Consider the following 8984-nt stretch of genomic DNA (forward strand, 5'->3'; position numbering starts at 1 on the left):
TGTATTCAGCTGTGTTTGGGTGGAACACTGTGTATATGTCCACCAAGTCCATTTGTTTCAAGCTCTGGTTCAGTTCTGTTATTTCTTTGCTAAGTTTTTGTCTGGTTGACTTATGTTTTTGGGATAAGTGGGTTTTAAGGTCTCCTGTTAAGATTGTGGTATTGGATATTAGATTTTTCATGTCCATTAAGATTTGCTTTATATAGTTTGTTGCTCCCATGTTTGGTACATATATATTTATGAGTGTTACCTCTTTCTCTTGTATTTTTCCCCTAATCAGTATATAGAGGCCTTCTTTATTTTGCCTGATTATACTTCATTTGAAGTTGAGACTGTCTGAGAAGAGGATTGCTACCCTTGCTTTTTTCTGAAGTGCTGGGTCATGTAGTATTGTTTTCCATCCTCTTCTTTCAGCCTATAAATGTCTTTATGAGTTATATGTGTTTCTTGTATACAGCATATTGTTGGATTTTGTTTCCTAATCCACTATGCCAGTCTATTTCTCTTAATTGGTGAATTGAGTCCATTTACATTGATGGTTATTATTGAGACGTGTTGACTTATGAGTGACATGTTATTTGCCTGTTGTCATTTACTCCTTTTTTGCCTGTGTTTAATTGCTAGCCCTATTTAGTTGGTTGCTTCTGATCTCATTTGTGGAGTTCTGATCATTTTGGTGCCTCTCCAGAACATCTTCCAGGAGCCTGTGTAGGGTTGGCTTTGTCATCATGAAATTCTTTAGCTGTTCTTTGTTATGGAAGTATTTCACTTCTCCATCAAACTTGTAAGAGATTTTTTTCAGGGTATAGTAGTCTGAACTGGAATTAGTTTTCATAGAGGACTTGAAATACTCTGCTCCATGCTTTTCTTGCCTTCATGGTTTGTAAAGAGAAGTTCGCCATAATTCTGATGCGTTTTCCTTTGAATGTGATCTGCTTCTTTTCTCTAGCGGCTTTCAGTAGATTATGCTTGTGCTGAATTTCTGGGATCTTGACTATTATATGTCTCGGTGTGTTTTTAATTGGTTGAGGTTACTTGGCTTTCTGTATACTTCGGTTACCTTATTGTCAGATTGTTTCCTCATATTTGGGAAGTTTTCTGCTATTACTTCTGCCTATGCTTTTTTAATGTCATATGTATTGACTCCTTCCTTCTCATTGATGCCTATCAGTCTCATATTGTTCATCCTGCATCATCTTGCAGGTGATGGATTATTTTTTTCCTGCATCCTAGTTGTTCTTAAGAGATCCTTTCCTACCTTTTCACTAGCTGCACCAGTGTCTTCAAGATCTGAAATTCTATCTTCACTTTCACTTAAATGGTTTTGCAAGCTTGTGATTGAGATTTTAAATTCCTCCATATCTCTTTGACTCTGCTTCTTGCAATCTATTTCTTTCCCGTATTGCTCATTCAAGGAATATGGCATTTTTCTAATCTCCTCTATTTTTTTTTTATCAATGTTTTCTTTAGAAGCAGTTATTAATTCTTTTACTACAGTGTTTTTTTCAGATTGGTTTTCCTCCCTATGTTTCTGTGATTGATTCTTTACTTCAGATGATATGCGTTCTGAGAATTCTTTTTTTATTTTAGAAAATAATTCCGCTCTGAGTTCCTCTATAACTTTCTACTGTTGATTACTTACTTTTGACACTATTAATTCATACATTTGAGCTGAGCTAGTGTCCTCTGCTCTTGTTCTGGGTGGGCTTTGTGTTTTCTCCATATGTTTCTGCATTTGATTCTTTACTGCAGATTTTATTAATTCAGTTATTTCTTTTTTCTTTTCCAATCTGAATTCCTCTATACCTTTTTAAAGTTTTTTCTTTATTTCAGAAGCTGTTGATTCATTGATTTCAGCTGTGTGGTTCCCAATTTGTTCTGTGTTAGTGTCCTCTGCACTTGTTATGGGTGGGCTTAGGTTCTGAGATTGCATTTTGCTCCTTCTCATTATCATTTTGTGTAGCACCGTCTTCCTCCCTTTGTTGTAGAGCTTTGGTGCAGTTATAACCTTAGCACCTACTGAAATTCATGTGCAAATCTACAAAATTTGGATTCATTAAGCTGTGCCTGACTTACGTCTGGCCTCTGTGCTCAGCTTCTTCCTGATTCTGCCCTGGGAGTGATCCTCTGTGCCCCTCTGTCAAGATGTTCTGCTCCTGGTGTAGCTTGGTGGTTTTGTCCCTTACTCTCTCTGCAGGGATTACAGCTGTAGGGTTTCACCCCTGTCCTGTATACCAAGCCTGAGCTGAGTCTGGAGGGCACAAGTTGGAGTAGGGGGGAGAGGAAGCTCTCCCACACACTCACCGGGCTTGGGTTAGGGCTGGATCTGAGGATCCCAAGAACACGGCAGAATTTCTTACTCACTGGGCGGGAGTGCCGGGGACTGCGGAGTAGTGGTGGTGGGGTCCAAGGGAGCGAAAGAGTGTCTCACCCACGCTGCACCTGTGCTTGGAGCAGACCAGTAGCCGGATGCTCTCTCACACACTCACTGGGCATGGGCTAGGGCTGGATCTGGGGGTTCCAAGAACTTGGCAGAAGTTCTCAGTCACTGGTCCGGAATGGGGTAGCTTTTGAATAATATAGTGGTACGTTGCTTCACAATTCTTTCCATGATTCTGGTCACAGAATCCATTCCGTGATTGTGGTTGTGTGTAAAGAATTAAGTTCATGAATCAAGGTACCACTGTATATTATTATCTTTTGTAAGAGTTAAAAGTGTAGAATTTTTTTATTTTTTCAGTACCAGGAATTCAACTCAGGCCCTTGTGCTTGCCAGGGAAGCTCTTATTCTACTGATCTATCTCCCCGGCCAAATGTGTAGAAATTTAATTCACTGAATATCCATTCTTGTAAATTTATAATATAAATTCATTAATTTATTTACTTCTAGCAATTAAATTATATGATGAGAATACAATGGCTACTTGTTATGAAAGTGTGCCTTGTTAAAAATATGAAATATTTAATTCTCATTTGAGGAGAAATACTATGTCTATTTTCTTTTCTAGATGAGACTTAATTTTGTCTGTATGCCCTAAAATTTTATCGGATTGCAGTACTGAAAAGTCTATTGGGAACACTTGGAAACTTCTAACTAGGAAAAGGGCACCAGTTGCTTTGAAAAAATACCTGCTAAACTACTGAGCTAGTTATAACATCTGCTTCTAACTTTGAGTAAAGTCATCAAGATAAATTTTTACCATCTATACTTTGATTTTATAGCAGAAAATTAGAGTGCAAAATACTAAAAGCTTATAGACATGAGCTGTCCTAGAATGTTAATTTTAGAATTTAAATGAACTTAAAACTGAAAATTACATGGATTTAACTTGTGAGAATTTTCAATATCATTAGTAACTGGTTTAGTCTGTATCTTCCAATATATCTGTCTTGTGTTACACAGACCTATTTCAACGAACAGAAATATTTAGTATGATTATGTTGGTCTTTGTAAATTTGCCTCTTAATATTATAGTCTGTAAATTATCAGTTGTCGGTAGCCATTTCTTGAGCTCCTGATGGATACAATGCATTTTATGAGCAGGCATAGTTAGTATGACAGAGTTTAGACCTGGGATCCTGCCTTTTAGAAACTTGCTGTCCAATTAAGGAAAGAGTACTGATTGAATTCCCAGGTTTTCCTTTCATCCCTGGGCATTTTGGTGTTTTATGAGTTAACAAATAAAAAATGTATAGCATTGTCTATAGTATATTTTAGGTGATCAGTAAAGTTCAGACTGAGAAGTGCTTATATAAACTGTGCTTTGGTCATTTTCTTAGATTGACAGATACATTTTGAGTTTTTAATTAAATAAACTTTTATTGAAGCTTCAATTGTGGTACAGAAATGCATTTCAAATGATTTATTTCAGCATCAATGAAGGGAAAAATTATGTACCAAAATATTCCCTCTTCTGCCACAGTAGGATAGATTAGTATTTAATCTACAGCTTTCATTTTTCTAGGCTTTGTTCCACACCAGTCTGTGCAATTTTAACATTAGAACTCTTTTAAGTATTTTAGAAAAAAAAGGGGCCGAGGAGATGGCTCAGTGGAATAAGCACTTCCCTGGTAAGTGCAAGGGCCTGAGTTCAATCCCTGGTTCTGCAAAAAAAAAAAAAAAAAAAAAAAACCAACCAGACCATACACCAACAAATTTCACTAGAGCTACTGGGAAGCTGTTCAAGAATAAACTCTACCTTGAGCATTAGTCCTCGCAACAGAGCAGGTCAAAGCATTAGGAATCAAACTGGTCAAGTTCACTGAAAACTTCTTTAATGAAACATTCAGTCAACAATGCTAAAATTAAAGTCAATGTTCCAACCACTTGATTTCAAACCAAATAGATTTTACATTTATTTGTTTGTTTGTTTTTGGAAGCAGGGATTGAACTCAGACCCTTGCACTTGCCAGGCAAGCACTTATTCCACTGAGCTATCTCCCCAGCCCCAGATTTTACATTTAGAAACACTAATAAAAGGTGTTTCATTTATAAATATGGAAGGAAAAAAATTAATGCATCAATCCAGAAATTATCAAGAAAATCTTGTTTGAGAACAAATACAGAATTTAGCCAACTCTGCTATCCTCTCAGTTCTTAAATCACAGTGTTTGCAAATAGAGCTGAAAGATGCCAACTATTGAAAGCTATTTTGAATCATTTTCCACTGGGTATTTTTTTGAACTTTGTTTTCTTTTTCCATCTATAACTTCTGCTACATGATCAAATCTGAATAACCTGGATAGTCATTTATTTCATCCTGTGAGTGCCAGGAAGAAAGGAACAGGTCGAGTGAGAACACTCATATGTATCACAAAACCACACAACTTTGTCACAAGTGGAGAAGCCACCAAAATTCTGCGAACCCAAACTTACATATGTATGTAGTAAGATTAGTGGCAATGGCAGAAATAAGAGTGGATGTTCCACCCTAGCTGAACTTACTGAGTCAAGGACAGTCTTCATGCCTAATCTGCCCACTTACATATTTGCTGACAAAAATGCATTTATAGCACTATTTGGGAAAGGGATGATGCTCTTCAGAATTTCCTTGACTGAAAGACACAGACTAGTAGGTCGATTTCACAGAGCTCAGCCAGCACACCCTAGTCTCACAACTTTACCAATTTGGTGTTCCCTGCTTGCTAATCAACAGTGGAGATATTTCTTTGTAGGGAGACATTCAGTTTTCTCCCTCATCTTCAAGAGTTCAAAAGGAGGCCAAATTTTCATTCCCTTAAAAAAAAAAAACAATGAAGCCCAGAGGCCATCCTCCCAGCCCCTTGCATCCCCATCTGAGGTATAAGATTAATACATAAGCCCCCAGTACAATAGTATATTCCTTTTATTTGGGGCCTGGAGGATGGGGAAAGACACCGTGGTGAGGGAAGAAGTGAAGGACTCCAAATGTGGGAAGAATTATTAGAACAGTAATACACAAAATGAAAAACTGGATCATTTTCTTAGGACAACTGGACTCATGGAAGAAAAACTTTACTGGTTGTAAAAGTGATTTTATGAAGTAGAAATTGGTTTCGATATTATTAGTAGAGAATATGTTGTAGAAAGTGGAGGTAGCTGGATTTAAAATTCTAGCAGTAATATAATGGAACAGTCCCAGATTTTTAGGCTAAAGCCAACAGCTGATGAGGATGAAAGCCTTGTCTCTGGGGAATTTTGGATGATACCTGCAGAATTATTACACTGTGCATAATCCAAATTGAATTATTTTCACAAGTGTTGTAAAGTTTCATATAGTAAAAGTTTTTTTCTACATGCACTTCAATTTCACAGCAAGAGTGGCATAGAATACACAAACAAAGAAGAGAGCATTCATGCAAGATATCTAACTCCTTGATTTACTAATGCATGTACTTCAAAGCAATTACACTATCATTACATCCAGGGCTTTCTGCAACTGCAAGGTGGCGGTTGTGGAAAGCATGGCCCCTGGTATCAACATCTAGAAAGCAGCCACCACTTTCTATGTGTGCTCTCTTTTTATATATTTTCTTCATTTTTCTTAACTCTGCTGCTGTTGCTGCTTCTTGGCAAAACTGATAAACACAAAGTTGTAATCATTCAACTTAGCACTCTGACAACATTTAAAACCTTCAATCTTCTGGGGTAAAGAAAACACTATGCGATATTTAGAACTCTGATTGACAAACAAGGTGGTCACAAATTTTCCTGGCTTAAAGACTTCCACAACTTTCCTGATCAGGTCAGCATAGGTGGTCTGACTTAAGTTTGTTTTAAAGCTAACATAGGAAAACTGTTTCTGAAGCAATGTGAACAGTCCAATGAGTTCCATGCAATTTCATTCCATTCATTGAATACCCACAGGGATTGAACAGTGTGGCATCAATGGCAGAACCTGATACCGGATCACAAATTCCACTCTCATAAGTGACATCCTTTGCAGTAACACAGTCTTTCATGTAGAACTGGTCTTAGCTTCTGGGTCAAGCTCACTCATCAGAATTTCCAGGGTCTGATCTGGTTGGCTGATACTCAACTCTCTGGAAAATCTAAAGTATACAAGTACCAGCAGTCAGAATTCATACGCCCCATACAATATGCTGCTCCATTTGGGAAAATTGCATTAAGAAACTGTTTCTTCTGGAAATTCCAGTGTGGGTACCCTTGATGAAAAGGCTTCATAAAATTCTTATGAAAAGAAGCTTTGAGTTGAGTCAAACCCATTAATCCCTAGCAAGCTTCAATAAGGGAACTAGTGCTTTCAGTAAAAGGGTGGTACTACATGTCTTCAAAATGAAACGTCTCTTGGAGACAGACATGCTACTCGCACTGAGCACCTAAGCTTCCTGCTTGTCAGTGTTTGTCACATTTATGATTGAACATTGCACATCCTTCAAAAGAATATCCCACTTAGATCTTGGGATAGTGCAAAGATCCCCAGATCCCTGGTTAGCATTGGGTTGTTGACAGGAGAACCAAACCTCCAGCAGCTTCTTGGTCCCTTCAAAAAAAATGTGCAGCTTCCATGACTGTGAGACTAGTGAACAACCAACAACCACAGATGAACAACTAAATTAAATCTCTTCTCCTACTGCCGCTGCCACTGCTGCAGATTGTTCCAGCTGTGTTGGAACAAAGTTCAGGTTCCTTTTTTTTTTTTGGTTATAATTTTATATTAACTTTTAAAAAAAGTATTAAGGGCCAGGGAGATGGCTCAGTGGAATAAGCACTTCCCTGGCAAGTGCAAGGGCCTGAGTTCAATCCCTGGTTCCGCAAAAAACAAAAAACAAAACAAAACAATAAAAAAAGGATTAATACAATTTTCCTGGCATTTTGTGAACGAAAGTTGAATGTGAGTCTGTTGGAAATAGAGGCAGATACAGTTCACTCTCTTGTAGTCCACTGCTTCCCCATTAAAGAGAGTAGAGCAAGTGCTAACTAATGTCACTGGCCATACTGTGTAAGCCTAAAGTTTGCTTGTTAATCATACTTGGGATCTGTCTGTAAGGAATCATTTGTGAGCAAGATTACTTTGGTATGAATGACTTAAATTCCTGAAGGGTGACTATTAAAGTTAGAAACAGTTAAGTTAGTAAAACCAAGGTACTGATTTCCTTATGTAGTACTATTTCATTAAATTAGATTGCATCATTCAAGTGAATCGCTCATAAACTCTGAAAACAAACAGATGGGGACAAGTTTAAATTTGATCCCATTGTATGTACAAAGCACAGGTCACCTTGTTTTGCATTCTGTTCAAGCTCATGTTTGTGACAAATTTCAGAGTTGTAAAAAAAATAGTTTTTCTAACTTTGAATTATTTGAAATACATGAAAGAATTAGTATATAAGGGCATCCTAGTGAATTCCTTTCTTATTAGTATGTGTGTAATATAGTATTTGCTTTGCTTGTAAGGAATTGGGATATGTATACAATAGTTTTTTCCATCCCATTCCCTTCTGTTCCTCCCCCTTATCTCTTGAGCCTCTTCCTTTGTGCATATTTGCAGTACATAATGTTTACGTTCCCTATGTGTAATTGGTACATGCATATGACACATCTTAATTTCTTTTTTTCATCTTTCCCTTTTCTACTTCCCTTCAAAACTTGAATAATTACTTCTCTGAAACTTTTTTTTTTCTGAGAAGGGGTTTTATTATGCAGTTTAGGTTGGCCTTACTGTGTTGCGCAGACTGGCCGTGAACTCACAGTGATCCTCCTGCCTCAGCCTCCCAGTGCTGGGCTTATAGGCATGTGCCACCATGGCTGATTTTGCTTATCTTTTCAAATTTTTCTGCAGTACCTGAGAGTACAAGCAAAATGTTTTCCCCTTATTAAACTTCTGTGTCTAATGTGAAACATGTTTAAATAGATTTTCTCATAGAAGTTTCTTTTTTTCCATAATTTTATTCATAAACAGAAATGAGAGTTTCAAATTAAATCGGTAGGACAACTTCAATAATTAACACATTGCGTACATTCCCCCCAGTGGTTAATTGCTGTACAAGATGTGGGCATGATATCCTATCTACAAACACCATTAGAACAAATCATTCTATTCATTAAGAGAATGTAACTATATATCTATCCCAACCACCTTGAATACACAGATACAAAATGGACATTCATCTGTATACCCTTTTTATGTTAAGTTCCGTTATTTGAATATTATAGGTGTGTTAACACAGCAAAATAATCCGAAAGAGTTCATTAGTCCATAATAGTATTCGGTCTTCCGCTTCACTGGCAGTGTCAGAAATTGTTAACCTGAGTCCCCTACAGCTCAACATAACACCATGGCTTTACTTCTTGAATTTCGCTTTTATATTTTTCTGCTGGGTGGTTAAGACCAAGGTACAGCAGGACCTACTCAACAAGAGTTGTAACTTTTGGGTCCGATAAGGTCAGTGAAATCCCTCAGGATTTATCCTGAGATCCTGTACCTCAGATTGTTTGTCAGTGTCAGCCATGTGGATGAGTCACGGCCATTGCTTGGCCAATG

The 8984-nt window shown here is 37.4% G+C and overlaps 1 protein-coding gene and 1 pseudogene across 1 annotated transcript in view; one reads left to right on the forward strand and one right to left on the reverse strand.

Annotated features, from left to right (window-relative positions):
* The window catches only part of Ascc3 (activating signal cointegrator 1 complex subunit 3), a 382010-nt gene that overhangs the window by 76512 nt on the left and 296514 nt on the right, over positions 1-8984 (forward strand). The gene's annotated exons all lie outside the window — the stretch shown is intronic.
* On the reverse strand, positions 6024-7009 carry LOC101583898 (annotated as a pseudogene).

The sequence above is a fragment of the Octodon degus genome, unplaced genomic scaffold (assembly GCF_000260255.1).
Source record: "Octodon degus isolate 3935 unplaced genomic scaffold, OctDeg1.0 scaffold00362, whole genome shotgun sequence".
NCBI lineage: Eukaryota > Metazoa > Chordata > Mammalia > Rodentia > Octodontidae > Octodon > Octodon degus.